Here is an 18,666-nt window from a genome sequence, read left to right on the forward strand (position 1 = left end):
GGACTCTGAAAGGTGACAAGAAGACAGTTCAGCTAAGCAATTCAGAACCCAAGGAATGACATAATGGTAAGTTCACTGGATTTTCTTATTTCTTCATATATCTCAAGCTACCATCAGAATAAGCTTGCAAACAAGAAATATCAAAGGACACTGACAAAATGAGTCGCATCAAAAGTTAATTCTCTCCAGCTAAAGGATCAGCAAAGGGACAATAAACAATACTAAACTTTTAGGGGAAAAAAACCTTATTTATTTTATCCAAATTCCCCAGGAAAAACTGTTGTCCTACTCATACCCAAACCAGCAGAGGCTGAGTTGGGGGGGCCTAAACTTCTACCCTCACAAGGCTGTAATGAGGCACCAGAACACCTCTGCTGGGGTAATTGATGTCAGAGAAAGTCAAATAGCAAGCTAGGACTTTCCTTGCTTTTGGAAACCAATAAGCTTCTCTCCATGGTGTCAGTGGCCACTATGTGAGAAACCTGGCTTCTAAACCCACAAAAGGTAACTAGGTATCATAGCCTCTTTCCATTGTAATGCTTTCAGTAAAAGTTTAGGACATTTACTATGGGTGCAAGCTGTAATGAGATCACCTCTGCTGTTCAGTGGAGGTCATACAAGGCTAGAACTCTCACCTCTGCTAAGCTGAATGAGGAACCTCAAATGTCAATGAAAGCCAAGGAAGGAACTTGGACTTCTACCTCCAATTGGCAGTAATGAGGTGGTGGCCTTAATGTCCCCTGATGGAGCAATATCAGAATAAGCCAATTAAAACTAAAGGCCTAAAAAGGATATGTGTCAAAATGAGATACATTAAAATAACCAAATTACAACAAAAAAATATAAAGAAACTGAAAGATAACAATATTAATGAAAAAGTCAATCAAGTGATGCAAACATCATGATAACAGATATGTTAGAAATATCTGACAAAGATTTCAAGCAACAGTCATCAAAATGCTTCAGTGAGTAATTATAAATGTTCCTGAAACCAATGGAAAAACTAAAAAGCCTTAGCAAAGAAATAGAAAGTCTCAGTAAAGAAGGAGAAGAAATAAAGAAGCAAATAGAGAATTTAGAATTAAAAATACAGTAACTGAAATTAAAACCACAGTGAATGGATTCAATGGCAGAATAAAAGGAATGGGAGAATCAGTGAAACGGGACACAGAACAATAGAAATTACTCAATCTGAACAAGAAAGAGAAAACAAATTACACATAAAAAAACAGAACATCAGGTACCTGAGGAATTGTAACAAAGGGTTTAACATTCACATAATTTGAGTTTTGAAAGGAGATGAGAAAGAGAGGGCTAAAAAAGGACTTGAAGAAATAGTGCTTGAAAATTTCTCAAATTTGACAAGTGACAGAAACCTGCATATTTGAAAAGGCAAGTGAATTTCAAAGAGAATACATCTCAGGAAATCCAGCCCAAGACAGGTTGTAATTGAACTGAAATGAGTAAAAACAACTTATAATGGAAATGCAATTTGAAAAACATGGCGAAACTGTAGAGACCACAAAGAATTGCTAAAACATTTTTTCAGATGCCAGAAGAAAAGCACTGTCAATATCTAATCTTACACCCACCAAAATATTCTTCAGGATGAAAATATCTTCACGTGTTTGTGCATGTGGGTTTGGGTGGGTGTGGGTGGGTGTGGATGTGTGTAATTTAATACCTGGGGTATCCACTAAAAAGTTATACAAAAAGACACTGAAAAACACTATAGATAAATAAAATGGAATGCAAAAAAATATTCAAGTCACTCACAAGGAAGGCAAGACCAAATAAAACAATGTAAGAACATAGAGAATGAATATGACACAAAAAATACAATGGCAGCTTATAATCAGGTCATGTTAATCTGTTTGCCAATCTCTGCCTTTTAATTGGTGTGTTTAGGTCACTTAATGCAGTTCACACATGAGAAAAGTGGAAAGGTCTCAAATTGATATTCTTAGCTGTTACCTCAAGAACCCCAAAACAGAAGAGCAAACTAAATCCACAAAAAGCTGAAGGAAAGAAATAATAAAATTAAGAGCAGAAATCAATAAAACAAAACAAAAAACACTACAGTAAATCAATGAAACAAAAGCTGTTTTGTTAAAAAAAAAAAACCAAAACCATTAAGATTGATGTACTTTATTATTAAGTTTTTTTTTTTTTTTTTTTTTTTTTTTTTTTTTTTTTTTTTTTTTTTTACAAAACTAAACTAGGATCCAGCAATCACACTCCTTGGTATTTATCCAAAAGAGTTAAAAACTTATATTCACACAAAACACATATACACACATGTTTATAGCAGCCTTATTCATAATAACCAAAACTTGTAAGCAACTAAGATGCTCTTTGGTAAGTGAATGGATAAACTTTGGAATATCCAGACAATGGAAAATTAGTCACTGCTAAAAGGAAATGCGCTATGGAGACATGAGGTGACATAGAGAAAACTTAAATACATATTAGTAAGTGAAAGAAGCCAATCTGAAAAGGCTACATACTGTATGATTCCAACTATATAACATTCTGGAAAAAGCAAAACTATGGAGACAGTAAAAAATATCAGAGTTTGCTAAGGATTAGGGAGGTGGGAAGAATGAATCAGCCAATCGCAGAGTATTCTTCATAGTAGTAAAACTGCTCTGTATGATACTACAATGGTGGATACATGTCATGATACATTTGTGCAAACGAATCAGACTTACAACACCAAGGGTGAGCTCTAATGTAAACTACTGATGTTGTGTGATAATGTGGCAATGTGGGTTCATGGACTGTAACAAACTTACCACTCTGCTGTGGGATGTTAATAGTGGGGAGGCTATGCATGTGGGAACAGAGAGCATAAGGGAAATCTCTGTACTCTCTACTCAATATTGTTGTGAATCTACAACTTCTGTAAAAATAAAGTATATTAAAAAACAAATTATCACAACAATCTGACCCTTTTTCTTTGAGATCAGGAATATTTGCAGTGAATAATTTTCTCCTTTTAAGAATGTTTACTTAATGCAGAGTTCTGATCTAAAATCTTACCTTAATATGATTATTTCTAACTTTATCTTATTTTGCTGCTAGAGGTATATAAGCACAGAGCTACAACATGACTAATAATTAATGAACAAAATCCTTCACTCATGCAAATTATTTCTCTGGTAACTGAAAATTGGCCTTAGCCCTCTCCTCCTAGTCTTCTTTCAGCCATTGTTTACAATTTCTCTGCTGCCTACGACATTGCTAGGCATTAGTTCTCTTGCCCTAACTAAATAATGCCTCAATTGCTGAAAATACAGCGTTACAGGATACTGTTTTACATTTGGACTTAATGAGGCCTTCATTTGCCTAATACTTACATACTTGGTCCCAGACTCACAGTAGTTATAACATTAGTTATAACTTGTACCATGACCAATTCTTTTATTCCTTCCCTTTTTTCTATAATTTTTGTTATTAGCTATAAAGACCACTAAATAACTATCTTTATATTTTAAATCGACTTTTAGAATGCACAGAGGGAATATTGTATTCTCTGTGTGATTGTCACCTTAAAAATGATGAATGCTCTTTCTTTAATTCTGTATAGATTTTAGATTTTTTAATTAGGAGATATCAGTATCTCTTACTGCATATGCCTATGCTCCCTGTTTTTATTGGCTATATAATTTGGATCCAAGTAAAAGTGACCTGTTTACCCTGCTGGTTAGAAAATCTGTGCAATGACAGAAAAGTTATTATATTTCTTCTATTATTTGCAATTATTTGAGAATAGCACCTATCATTTTCTTTTTGCAGGAAGGTTTCTACTACCTTCTATGTAATGTTAATATTTTAGGCAACTGCATCAAAGCAGACATTTTGAGAACATTAAAAAATAAAAACAATTATTTATATTCTCAAGAAAATCTAAGTTAAATTTAAAGACTTCAAAAGATTCTCTGGAATTAAAAAATACTAGATAACATGAGGCAAAATTAAATTCTTAAGCAAGCACATATTAATTAAGGAACATGTTTTTAAAGAAGATATTAAATGCAGTGCAGGAAAACAGAGGCCATTCTGTAAAACTGAAATAAAAATAGGAATAATTTATTTTCTAAACAGACATACAAATTAAGTCCTTATCACATAACGCAGGGGGAAAAGGCACCATGATTTAAAAGAGAAAACATTTTTTTAAAAAGTACGATAATATTCTGATTTTATCTAGTTTTACAGCAATTTTATGGTAAACAATTGTCAGCTGTTTAATTGAAACAGAATGATAAAGGAACTCAAATAATTCATTTGTTCATTTTATCATAACATATAACTTTAGTAAAAGTATAACAGAATAAAACCCATCTGTCAGATGAATGTAGACAATAGTGATGTACAATTATACTCATATTTGTGAAAGAAACCAATAAAAGTTGCTACAAAAGTAAAACTTGGAACAGTGCTTGGAGCAGTCAAAATGCTATGAACAAATTTCAGAAAACATGGTTATAGGTAAAATTTAAGGGGAAAACAACTTTTTATCAAAGGACACTATTAAGAAGTGAAAAGATGACCTACTGAATGTAAGAAAATATTTGCCAATCAAATCTAGTATACAGAATATATAAGAAACTAACTACTCAACAATAAAAAGACAGATGACAATCCAATTAAAAAACAACACCAAAAGCATTGGCAACAAAAGCCAAAATAGACAAATGGGACCTAATTAAACTCCAGAGCTTCAGTTCAGCAAAAGAAACAATCATTAGAGTGAACTGGCAACCAACGGAATGGGAAAAAATTTTTTGCAATCTACCCATCTGACAAAGGGCTAATATCCAGAATCTACAAAGAACTAAAACAGGTTTATAAGAAAAAAACAAACAAACCCATCCAAAAGTGGGAGAAGTGTATGAACAGACACTTTTCAAAAGAAGACATATATGAGGCCAACAAACATATGAAAAAATGCTCATCATCACTGATTATTAGAGAAATGCAAATCAAAACCACATTGATTCTAACCTCACGCCAGCTAGAATGGTGATCATTAAAAAATTTGGAGACAACAGATGCTGGAGAGGATATGGAGAAATAGGAACACTTTTACACTGTTGGTGGGAGTGTAAACTAGTTTAACCATTGTGGAAGACAGTGTGGCACTTCCTCAAGGACCTAGAAATAGAAATTCCATTTGACCCAGCAATCCCATTACTGGGTATATACCCAAAGGATTATAAATCATTCTATTATAAGGACACATGCACACGTATGTTCATAGCAGCACTGTTTACAATAGCAAAGACCTGGAACCAATCCAAATGCCCATCGATGATAGACTGGACAAGGAAAATGTGACACATATACACCCTGGAATACTATGCAGCCATAAGAAACGATGAGTTAGTGTCTTTTGTAGGGACATGGATGAATCTGGAAATCATCATTCTCAGCAAACTGACACAAGAACAGAAAATCAAACACCGCATGTTCTCACTCATAGGTGGGTGTTGAACAATGAGAACACATGGACACAGAGAGGTGAGCATCACACACTGGGGTCTGTTGGGGGGGGCAAGGAAGGGACAGTATGGGGTGGGGAGGTTGGGGTTGGATAACATGGGGAGAAATGCCAGATGTAGGTAACTGGGGGATGGAGGCAGCAAACCACATTGCCATGTGTGTACCTATGCAACAATCCTGTATGATCTGCACATGTACCCCAGAAACTAAAGTACAATAAAAAAAAGAAAAAACAGTCAAGAGGTTTGATTTGACATTTCTCTAAAGGAGACAAACAGCCAACAAGCACATATAAAGAAGCCCATAGGAATTATTCATTAGGGAAATGCAAATTAAATCACTGAATATTACATCACACTCAATAGATGTCTATAATAATAATTAACAGAAGAGCAAATATTGACAAGGATGTGGAGAAATTGGAACCCTCATACATTACTGGTGGAAATATAAAATGGTGCAACCACTGTGGAAAACTGTGTGAGGGTTCCTCATTAAGTTAATTACTATATGACACAGCAATCTCACTGTTAGGTAAGCACTCAAGAGATTTGAAAATATATCCTCACAGAAACCCATACATGCATGTTCTTAGCAGCATTATTCATAATAGCCAAAAAGTGGAAACAATCCAAATGTTCATCAACTGATGAATGAACAAATGTAATGTGGTATATCCATATAACTCATTAGAAAAAAGAACAAAATATCGGTATATGCTGCAACATGGGTTAAACTTGAGAAGTGTATGCTAAGGTGAAGAAAGCCAACCATAAAGGGTCACGTGTTGTGTGTTTCAATTTATAGGAAATATCCAGAATATGTAAATCTATGAAGACAGAAAGTAAATTAGTAATTGCAGAGGGCTAGGGGTAGGAATGAATGGGGAATGACTGCTTAATGGATATGGGGTTTCTTTTTTGAGAAATGAAAACATTTTGGAACTAAGAGGTGATGGCAACACAACATTGAGAATGTACTAAATGTCGCTGAATTGTATACTTTAAAATGGTTAATGGTTTATTTTATGTTATGTGCATTGTACCTCAATAAAAACAATGAAAAATAAAAGTTTATAGGAAGTTCTTAAATTGGGTAGAAACTTAGTTTAGATTCACATTTTAGATAAAATTTAATAACCCATACTGATTAGATACAAATAAGATAATGTTCTGTTATAGGAGGTTGATTAAATTAAGTACGTGTTAGGAGCTTGAGTCCTGGATCTGTCATTATTGAGCTGTGTGATTTAAGATGAATCAGTTATGTTCTTTCTGCTTTGATTATTCTACCTGTTAGCCTTGCAGAATTGTAAGGAGCAATTTATTTTCACTTACATCAGTGATTTTTTGTATGTGGCGGGGGGGCATTGTGGTTACACTGGAAAGGAGCGTAATTTGAAGGGCATCGGAAGGTAGTCTTACAAAACCAACTCAAAATGGGAAGACATAGAAGGCAGTTTCTTCACGGATTATGAAAGGAGAAGGGCAGAAGACCATATATCAACCTGTGTTTCTTTACATAGACAATTGGTGTGTTTATTATTTGCTGTATATGGGATAAGAGAATATCAAAACTGGAAGAATACTATAGTTTGGAGGATGGTGGAAGACTGATGCAAAGGAAATACCCTAATTATTCTAATTATTCAGATCACCTAAGACTATATTTTGAGGCCTTGTTGAGGGTTCCCTCAGAGATTACTTCTCCTGACTACTTATTCTCACCACAAATTATTTTGAGAGTCAAATGTTAGAATATCCTTTCTCCTTTCTCTTTTCAATTGGTGTTTTAATCAATTTTCTCATTATTCTTTACTTTGACCTCGCTTACTCAGGAAGGTAAGAATTAAATCACCCCATAAAGAATTTATTTATTTACACATGAGCTCAGCTGTAAAGTGGATCACTATGTTCACCCAACTCCCTCCCTCCCTTTTGTGGAATAGTGATTGAAATTTTTGATAAATGTTGTATATAAGCCCAGAGGCCATATAGAGCATTGTGTGTATTTATGAATCAAACTATAGCTAAACAAACACCTCCTCCATACTATTTTAAATAGCTGCAGTCTCATTTCCTAGTCTAAACTTGTGGAGTGCTGCATTGTCCTTTCAAATAGCTTCTGGGTCCACACCCAGAGGTGACTACATTTCAGTAGAGAGTGACATGATTAAAGTGTGTATTCAGAAGATGTGGTACTGTAATCATCTTTTTTTTTTTTTTTTTTTTTTACACAGAATTCCCAGTGAATTTAATGGGAAATGTGTGCATAAACTGATTGCAGATTTTGTCTCATTACATAGCCTGTAAAGTTATTTAGGATCTTTTGAGATGAACAGTAGTGTGTAAATATAGCTACAATGTTTTTGGTTATGGTCTCTTTCAAACAAATTGCAACACTGAGCACTTTGCAAAGATGTGCAATAAAAGTTTGGTTAAATAAAAGTAGGAGTGGAAGATGAAAGATAATAAGAAAAAGTAGAAAGGACAGGCTTGAGCTGCATTCTAAAAGAGGTGGAGATAGGTAGGGATATAATTGTACATGGTTGCTTACAGTATCAGTGATATATTAGTTCTATTAGTTCTATAGGAATTTATTCTGATATAATTTCTAATGCCAAATGCTTATGTTATTTGGATATATTGTATAAAAAGAAAAAATTATGCAATTCAATATAGATAGTGCCTTGGGCTACCTAGGCTAGTTGAAAAAAATGTTTTAATCTGCCTATATAGACTAAGGAGAAAAAAATACTCAAGTTTTGTTAAGAAACTTTCCAAGTCTACATCAGATTGAATTGCACTTTTGAAGAAAACTGTAGACAATCAGAGGCATTTTCAAAGGATAAAATTTGTTCAGACAATCCTGAAAACACATCATAAACTCTATGCCAGGTCGCTTTTCGGTTCTAGAGAAAATAAATTTATAATGGAGCAAAGAAATCCTGTGATTGGAGCAGAATATAAACAAAGATACAAAGCAAATGTGTAACAACTTTTTTTACTTCTAAAAATAATGTTTTTCATTTCTCTAAAACGTGATCTGTATCCATCTAATTTTCCTCTGGCTAAATACAAACTACGAAAGTCACTGGTAAATTAACATAAAGTACTCAAATAACACATTTCTTTCCTTCTGAAATATTTACCTTTTCATTCACTATTATGAACTAATTTCATATACATTTTATTGCATGAATTATTATATACAGGAAAAAGATGTAGTTTACATTTATTATTAACCCAGTAGTATTTGAAACATTTAATTTTAGAAAGACATTATTGTGAGATGATGTTAAATTTTCTTATTTCAAATGATTCCATTATTGGCAAAGCAAGAAAATACTGAGTAATTATAGCTCTGTTGCAATTTACATTCCTTATCAAGGCAGTGGCTTTTGTTCAAATACAAACTCATTGTGACTGGATTTGTTAGTGACCATTTAACAGGTTCAAATAGTATCTTTCTTTTTCCAAAGCTATAGAATATTTGCACTTCCACCTATAGCCTCATTTTCCACCTCTGCAAAATGGAGGTTGTATCAATATTTCTGACACTCGTTTTAGACCTTGACCTATTCTCAAGAGAGGCCCTTTTAAGTATACTGGTAAAAATTTAGTCTTATGGCAAATTACCATAAGGTAAAATCTTGCTGTGTTCTGACTACATGTATACTATAACCTTCATCAAATCAAGCATGGGGAGAAAGAGAAACAAACATTTAACTCAGAAAGTGGTGAGCAGTGAAGCACAGGTCTTTAACAGCCACTGTCAACAGATGGAGAAGTCACTATGGATGGAGCAGTGAAAATTTCGGACTACTTAGAGTTCAGTAGAAGTACACACAAGGAGAAAGAGAATATTTACTCTTAACTTCATTTTGATGCAAGTCATTTCATCTTGGTGACATGATACCCAATAAATATCATATGATGATGTGGATGAAAGATAAGAGAAATATTGCATTAACTAATTAAATTACTTTTGGTGAAACATACAGCACACAGCCTGCTTAAGCTCCTTGGTAATCTCTGTGCTATTTTATTAGGGTTTTGTTGTTTACTTGGGCTTGGAACAAAAGACAGAAGCTCTTTTCCAAAATTGAAGTGTCACAAGAGAAGTGAACGGTCAATTGAGGGCTACAGAGGTAACACAGTCTGTCACAGCTAGGACTAACACTAGTGCTGCCTTTTCAACTTTCCAGGTGCTTGCAAAAGTGACTTCCTCTAGATAACAACCCCTCACCCCTGATATACCCCTGCTTTGTCTTAAGCCTTTAATCAGCAACTCTTGCTTTATAGCATTTGCTTTGAAACACAAGCATCTGTCTACTTCTGTTGGAACAGGTCTATTTATAATTACAGAATCATGGCCTTTGCTGGATGAAATACTCATGTACATTCCACTGCCAAACTGCACTTACAGCATTGTAAACTGCAAACATTATTATATTAAAAGCAATTTAGAAACATAGTTCATGCCAGCTTAATAGAGATGTCATTTTAAATATTGTTTAAGAGCATTAATTTAACAGCTTTTACAACACTGGACTACTACAGCATATTTATTATCTATACTATATTTGGGGAAACTGAAGTGGAAATGAAAATGATTGAACTCAGTCATATAGTTCCTAAGTAATGACAAAACATTAATAAAGGGTCTTCATTTCTGAACCATCCTAGAACATGGGAATGATCTGGACCATTTGAATCAGCTCCCAAGCCACAGGCTGGTTATTGCCTGGCACATATGTACACTGCAGTGCCTTGCTGTCTTGTAAACTACACAAAGACAATAATGAACAATTTGGCATTTTTGAGGGTACCATACTTACTAAAGGATTAATACCAAGATGTGATATACTCTATATAAACGCCCTTAGTTTATTTCTGTTAATTGTTCAAAAGGGTCTAATCAAACGTGTATGTGTTTAAGAACATACTATGTACAACCCAGATGTAGGTGTGGAAGTTTGGATTATACAATGCACTTGGTAGTGATACTCTACCACTCTCTTCTGAGTGTATTATTATCTCTCCCTCTGCTTTTCTCTTTTTTTCTTTCCTTTTGTTTCCTTCCCTAGGAGGGATTCAAGGCTATAGAGTACTGAAGCATTTACTGGGAAACATAAATTTATAAAGAAAAAATAAGCTTCAGGCTGGCAGCTTGATTTTTAAATGTGGATAGCATAATATTGTCCCATCAGTTTTTTTCACTAGAACATCTTAAAAGGTATTATTTGTCATTCAAATATTACAGTTTGAAAGGTTATCTTAATCAGATTGTTTCATTTATGGAAACTATGACTAACAAGTATTTGCTGACTTAGTTACTTCAAGATGCTCTAGAATGAAAATAAGATGACCAGCAAACTCACTTTTTGGAGAAAAAAAAATAAAAATTATCTTCAGAAAATCCAAATCAAATGTTATAGAATGTGGTACCAGATGGTCTTTAATATATGGCAGATTGTTATAGAATCATTTTGGGCCAATTGCAACTATGAGAATCATTGTGTTTCAGTATTGACTCAACAACTTAGGATACACTAAGAGAAACGGCATTATTTAATCAATATAGTAAAATATCCCACTACACAATTCAAATATTGCCTTTCAACAAGAATTATATGTGACTCTGCCTCAAATCACTAAAAGCAAAAGTGGATTGACATCCACCACTTTGGAACTAACGTAGAAAGACAATGTGATAGGAAAAGAGATTTTATGATGTTGTAAATGTAACAACGCACCATTTCTAGTCATATAAAAAGAAAATCCCAAATGTAGTAGGCAGCTATAATTCTAACCTGTAGAATTAAACATTTAGCTATTGTCTGAATAAATTATCATTTGAATGTGTTATACATTATTTTAGAATAGCAGTACAATTATTAGGAGTAAGAATAGAATGGTGAAAAAGGTATCCAAGGTTCTTAACACTTGGTCTGCCACTAACTAGCTATGTTACCTTACTTACTTCACTTCTCTGGGCTTCAAAGGTTTCATTTCTGAAAAGAATTATTCAGATTAAATATCTCAAAGGTCCTTTTTTTTTTTTTTTTTTTTTTTTTTTTTTTTTTTTTTTTAGAAGGCGTCTCACTCTGTTGCCCAGGCTGGAGTGCAGTGGTGCCATCTCAGTTCACTGGAACCTCCACCTCCCAGGTTTAAACAATTCTCCTGCCTCAGCCTCCCAAGTAACTGGGACTACGGGCATGTGCCACCATGTCCAACTAACTTTTTGTATTTTTAGTAGAGATGGGGTTTCATCATGTTAGCCAAAATGGTCTCGATCTTTTGACCTCCTGATCCGCCTGCCTCAGACTCCCAAAGTCCTGGGATTACAGACATGAACTGAGCCACCACGCCTGGCCACCCTTTCTTTTTATATTAAATTTATGATTCTATTTAAATCATATTAATAGTGACAGTAAGTATCTGAACATTTAGCATGTAATGCTTTAGATGCACAACTTTTTAAATTACTGTGAATTGATGCCTATGGACAGAAGTAAAAACTGTTTTTCTTTCTTTACACAAATTTGTAAAGAAAAACTGATTTTTAATTTTTCTAAGTATAAGATTTCTTTGAGGAAAATAAATATTTAAATTATCACTAGCTGGTATTCATACCTCAATTGTGGAAGGGGTATGAACATTTCAAAATATTATACCAAATTTTTAAATTTATTTAGAGAAAAGCTAATTTTGGGTACTTGTTCATGTTCTTAGAAAATGCATTAGTTTTCCAAATGGCAAAAAAAAAAAATTACCACAAAAGTAATGGTTTATAAAACATAGGTTTATTATCTCATATATGACTGTTAGGAATCTAGGCACGGCTTATGAGTCCTCTGCAAGGCTATTTTGAGGTATTAGGACTGGAATTTCATCTGGAGTTTCGACTAAGGAAGGCTCTACTTCTAAGATTCCTCAGGTGGTTGGTAAAATTTATTGTGCTTTGGTTGTATGACTCATGGTTTCTAGAATAAGATTCTAAAGTGAGTCTGCTAGCAAGACAGAATCCTATCATCTTTGTTATATTCTGTTTGTTAGACAAATGTCACTAGTTCCACTCATGCTCCAAGAGAGGGGATTATATGAGGTCATGAACACTGGAAGGCAAGTATCATGAAGGCCACCCAAAAGCCTGTTCACAGAAATATGAGAGTGCAAATTGCTACACTATAATTTCTTCTCTTTCCTTGTGTTCCCTTCCCCTTTCTCTCTTCTCCTTCTGTCTCTGGCTGCTACTTTTTTCTTATTCTTCCTTCTTTTCCTCCTCTTCCTTTTCCTCCTTTTCTTCCTCTTCTCCTCCTCCTTTTCCCTTTCCTCTTCTTCCTCCTCCTCCTTCTCTCTCTTTCCCTGTCATCTTTTTTTTCATTTAACCGCAATTTATCATTGTAACTGAAATGTGCAGATGCTCTGTGCACATGTGAAAAATGCAACAGCTGTATTAGTGATGCTACACAACCTCAATTACAGGTAAATATCCTGAGGACAAACAACTGGCTCTTGTTTATCAGAACACTAGCTGCTAATGAATTATGTGATAATTTGTCAAGTGCTTTTACTCTTGGCTATGTAATTATGTGAATCCCCTGCTGAAAACCTGTCCCTGAACTTTATCTTTAACTAGGCCAAGGTTCAAGTGAAGATTGATTTATGTTGGCAGAAAACATCTCTATTAAACAACCAACTATTTTCTTTAGGATAATTATTTACCGTACAGGATCCTTTTCTATATAAAATCTCTTTCCTTTATAACCTTCTTTGCATAGCCAGGGTGTGACATGGTACCAAACCCAATAAAAAGTCCTAGCAGCCTCAGTGATAGTAAAACTTCCATGCTTCCTTTTTTGTTGGTAACTGTTATCCCTGCTATAAGAATATTAATTGAGCAAAATACTATAGCAATGGAAACCCTCTGATGTCCCAGTTAGATGGTGTTACAGTATATCTTCTCACTGCAAATAGAGTGAGTATAGCAATTCCTGCTGGTGTGGTGTAGTAGATAATTTTCATCTAAAATTTTACTCACCAAAACATAACACTTCTCTTTTGGGGATCAATGAAATTTCAAATGCAATCCCATTAATAACTAAAATATCCCTGCAAGTATGCATCAAAAAACAAGTTCTAATGTCTGGCAGTGCATACTGAGGGAAAGTAGAAATGACTGAAGGTAAAGGTTGGACTGAGTAGAATGGGTAGCCCTTGCTCATTTACTTGTCCTTTATGATTTCCATCCTTTGGGTTGAGAAGGAAGGAACTATCCGTTCAGGGGATTATTATTTTTTTCTTTTTTATTTTGTTCTTTTAATGAACGAAGGGAGAAAAATATAGTCAATATTTCACAAAGAGTGAATGCAATATTGACACTTAAAATAGCATCTTCAAGTGGACAATTTAATGAGAGGATTACATTTCCTTCTCTGGGTCTATTTTAGGAGATACTCTTTTTTTCCCCCATTTATTTTATTGCATTTTAGGTTTTGGGGTACATGTGAAGAACATGCAAAATTGTTGCATAGGCACACACATAGCAGTGTGATTTGCTGCCTTCCTCCCCTTCACCTACATCTGGCATTTCTCCCCTTGCTATCTCTCCCCAGCTCCCCACCCCTCACTGTCCCTCCCCCATTTCCCCCCAACTGACCCCAGTGTGTAGTGCTCCTCAGGGGATTATTTTTAAGTCAGACTTCACAAGCGTCCACTGCACTCCAGCTAGGGCAACAAGAGCAAAATGCCATCTCAAAAAAATAAATAAATAAAAGAAATAAAAATAACTCTTAATTGGCACTTCTTCATATATGTGTGAATTGCTCTCAAAAAGCTTTTTGTAAATGAATGATTCATGTAACAAGTACTTAAATGTTTTAAGTACCCTGGTGTCCTTATCTGGAAAATTGGATGATTAATATTGGCTTATTTTTAATACATTCTTTCTATAAAGAATAGCAAAAATTATTGTAAATAATTTGATAAAGTACTAAGTATTGTACAAAGGTTTGCTCAACAGGAAGAACAGCAACAACACTTTACATCCTATCAATGCCCCCACTTTAAATCAAGTAAGTTCTCATCTCCAATTCTTTGTGTAATTTATTGTCAGGCACAAAAAGTATCTCAATTTACCTGTGCTCACTGCTGCCAACACTTAACTCATTACTTTGTAAGTAAGGTATTTTGAAAGCACTTTGAGAACTAAACGAACTAAATATGAAATACAATTTTTTTATATTATCCCTTGCCCACTACTCTCTCTCTTACTTTTAATAAACATTAATGTTTCTGTTAATCCTTCAGAAGTACTAAGAATAGAGAAAAATAAATCTCTTGAACTCTAAATTTCTGTGGCATTTCCACCTCAATCTCACTTTCATTCTGATCTTAGATAAATCAAGAGGTTTAATTTGGAAAGAAATTATAAAAGCTGAAATTTATTTTTCATTTCTTAGGAGCCTTTATCATGACTGATAAAGGAATGCACATTGTTTAGATTTTAGAAAAAAAGACCTCTTTACTAGGTAAAACAGCAGAGCAGAAAGGCTGAATGATTTAAGAGATGCTCAAGGTGCTTCAATATTTGAACTATATATCCCTTCAGGATTTACAATCTCTTAACCCAAATAATCTGCCTACAACCTTCTCTTATATTTTCTTTCTTGGAAACCTGTGTGCCCTCTATAAATTCAGGTTGTTTCATGGAGTTAGGACCAGAGTCACCTCCTTATCTAGAATTCATTGTGTAAATGCTCAGAACTGTAATACACTAAACTGTGGAGGAGAGGTTCATATTTTGTCTCTGTTCTTTTTCATTAGTATGTTTTTATAATTAGAAAACATCTCCAGTTGGTATCATTGCCTTCCTTCATGTATTGTTCTCCATATTGTATGATTATGATTATTTTTTATCTTCTTTTTCTTCCTCCTTTTTCTGTGGATTTTATTTTGGTGATATCTTTTGCAACTCAGTACTAGATCCTACAATGGGTTAGAAATATTACATGTTGGCCAATGTGGTGGACTAGTAACAGTTGCAGTTGGAGGCTCCCACTGAGAAGAACTAAAGTGGTGAGTAAATCCTGCACCAGCAACTGAGGTTTTCAGGTTCTTTCACTGGGATGGACTAGATGGTTGGTGCGATCCACAGAGAGCAAGGAAAAGCATGAGGGAGCACTGGCCCACCCAGGAGCTACATGGGGCAAGGATATCTCCTACTTCCAGCCAAAGTAGATGGTGATTGATTGTGCTATTCCACCCTGAAAATCACACTTTTTCCATGGATCAGGGCAACCTGCAGATGAGTGATCCCCCTGTGAGCCCATGCCTCCAGGGTCTTGGGTCCCAAGCACAGAGCTATGCATATTCTCATCAGCCACTTGGCTGGTGACTGCCTAACTACCGAGTTCCTGGGGAGAAGGGTAGCTGTTATTACTGTGGCTGCCTGCTGCGTAAGATGACTGAGTTCTGGGTGGTGGGGAAAGCAGCCATCATTACAGCTCCAGTTTGCTGTTTTCTTCTGCTGGTACCAAGGATAGTGGATGGTGTGGACCCAGAAGGAATTCCACACAGCACAGCAAAGTGAGTGTGGCAGATCATGGCCAGACTGCCTTATCCCTCCTCATTGTGTGGGGCCTCCTTGTATGAATTTAAACAACTACAGCCAGGGGTTTAGGGACAGAATTCTGATATCCCTCGGACTGAGCCACTGTCGGGAAGGGCAGCTACTGTCTTCATGAATCAGCAGACTTAGTCTTTTACTCTACTGGCTCTGAGAAATCCAGGAAGTCTAGATAGATGGAATGCCCCCCAGCACAGTACAGCCCCCTTGCCAAGGGGCAGGCAGAGTGTTATCATTAAGTGGGTCCATGATTCCATGCCTCCTAGGTGAGAATCCCCAACAGTGGTCAAAAGACATTTTATACAGGAGTGTTCCCACAGGTATCAGACTTGTGCCTCTCTGGCACAGAATTCCCAGAGGAAGGGGCAGGCAGCCATATTTGCTGTTCTGCAGCCTCCACTAACACCTCTAGGTGTGGGAGGTACCCAGGCAAATAGGGTCTGGAGTGGATCCTCAGCAAACCACAATAGTCATACAGAAGAGGGGCCTGATCGTTAAAAATGGACAGAAAGCAACAACAACAGTATCAACGAAAAAATTCCCCACAAAAGCCCCAAACAAAGGTCAGCAGCCTCAAAGATCAAAGCTAGATAAACTCACAAAGATAAGAAAGATCAATGAAAAAACGCTTAAAACTTAAAAACCCATAATGCTTCTTCTCCTCCAAATGTTGCAACTCTTCTCCAGCAAGGGCACGGAACTGGGCTGAGGCTGAGATGGATGAACTGACAGAAGTAGGCTCCAGAAAGTGGGTAATAACACATTTTGCTGAGCTAGAGGAGCATGTTTTAACTCAGTGCAAAGAAGCTAAGCACCGTGATAAAACATTACAAGAGCTGTTAACCAAAATAACCAGTTTAGAGAGGAACATTAATGACCTGATGGAGCTGAAGAACACAACACGAGAACTTCACAGTGCAACCATATGCGTCAATAACCAAATAGACCAAATGGAGGAAAGAATTTTAGTGATTGATGACTATCTTGGTGAAATAACACAGGCAGACAAGATTAAAGAAAAATGAATGAAAAGAAATGAACAAAACCTCCAGGAACTACAGGATTATGTAAAAAGACTGAGCCTATGACTGATTGGGGTACCTGAAAAAAATGGGGAGAATGGAACCAAGTTATCAGGATATCACCCAGGAGAGCATTCCCAACCTAGCAAGCCAGGTCAACATTCAAATTCAGGAAATCTGGAAAACCCCAGTAAGATACTTCATGAGAAGATCAACCCCAAGACATATATTCATCAGATTCTCCAAGGTCAAAATAAAGGAAAAATGTTTAGGGCAGGCAGAGAGAAAGGCCAGGTTATCTACAAATGGAAGTCCGTCAGACTAACAACAGATCTCTCAGCAGAAACACTACAAGTCAGAAGAGATTGGGGGACAATATTCAACATTCTTAAAGAAAAGAATTTCCAAGCTGGAATTTCAAAACCAGCCAAACTAAGCTTCATAAGTAAAGGAGAAATAACATTCTTTTCAAATAAGCAAATGCTGAGGGAATTTGTCACCATCAGGCCTGCCTCACAAAAGCTTCAGAAAGAAGCACTAAATATGGAAAAAAGAAAACCATTATAGCCACTACAAAAACACATTGAAGTACAAAGACCAATGATATTATGAAGCAACTACATCAATAAGTCTGCAAAATAATCAGCTATCATCATGATGACAGGATCAAATTCACGCATAACAATATTAACCTTAAATGTAAATTGTCTAAATGCCCCAGTTAATTGACACAGAATATCAAGCTGGATGAAGAATCAACACCTATTGGTGTGGTATATTCAAGAGACCCATCTCATGTGCAAAGACACATATAGGCTCAAAATAAAGGGATGGAGGCAAATTTGCCAATCAAGTGGAAAACAGAAAAAAGCAGTGTTTTGTAATCCTAGTTTCTGACAAAACTGACTTTAAACTAACGAAGGTCAAAAAATACAAAAAAGGGCAAAAAATACAAAAAAGGGCATTGCATAATGGTAAAGGGCTCAATTCAACAAGAAGATCTAACTATACTATATACATATGCACCAAATACAGGAGCACTCAGATTCACAAAACCATTTATTAGAAACCTACAAAGAGACATAGATTCCCACACAAAAATAATGGGAGACTTTTACCCCATTGTCAATATTAGACATTATTTAAACAAATTTAACAAAGATATTCAGGACTTGAACTTGGCTCTGGATCAAGTAGAACTGATAGATATCTACAGAGCCCTCCAACACAAAACAACACAATGTACATTCTTCTCTGTGCCACATGGCAGTTGCTCCAAAACTGATCACATAATTGGAAGTAAATTACTCCTAATCAAATGCAAAAGAACTGAAATTATAAGCCTCTCAGACTACAGCACAATCCAATAAGAACTCAAGATTAAGAAACTCACTCAAAACCACACAACTCCATGGACATTGAACAACCTGTTACTGAATGACTTCTGGGTACATAATAAAATTAAGGCAGAAATCAAGAAGTTATTTGAAACCAATGAAAACAA

At 35.4% G+C, this 18,666-nt stretch overlaps 1 long non-coding RNA gene across 1 annotated transcript; it reads left to right on the forward strand.

The window, feature by feature from the left end:
* Window positions 1-269: 269 nt before the first annotated feature.
* LOC116542970 lies at window positions 270-17,842 on the forward strand. Its single transcript, XR_004265425.1, has 3 exons — window positions 270-282; window positions 17,452-17,456; window positions 17,730-17,842. It is a non-coding gene; the product is annotated as an uncharacterized LOC116542970 (long non-coding RNA).
* The last annotated feature ends 824 nt before the right edge of the window (window positions 17,843-18,666 follow it).

This window comes from Sapajus apella, unplaced genomic scaffold (genome assembly GCF_009761245.1).
Source record: "Sapajus apella isolate SASKATOON/1434 unplaced genomic scaffold, GSC_monkey_1.0 scaffold176, whole genome shotgun sequence".
NCBI classification, from domain to species: Eukaryota; Metazoa; Chordata; class Mammalia; order Primates; family Cebidae; genus Sapajus; species Sapajus apella.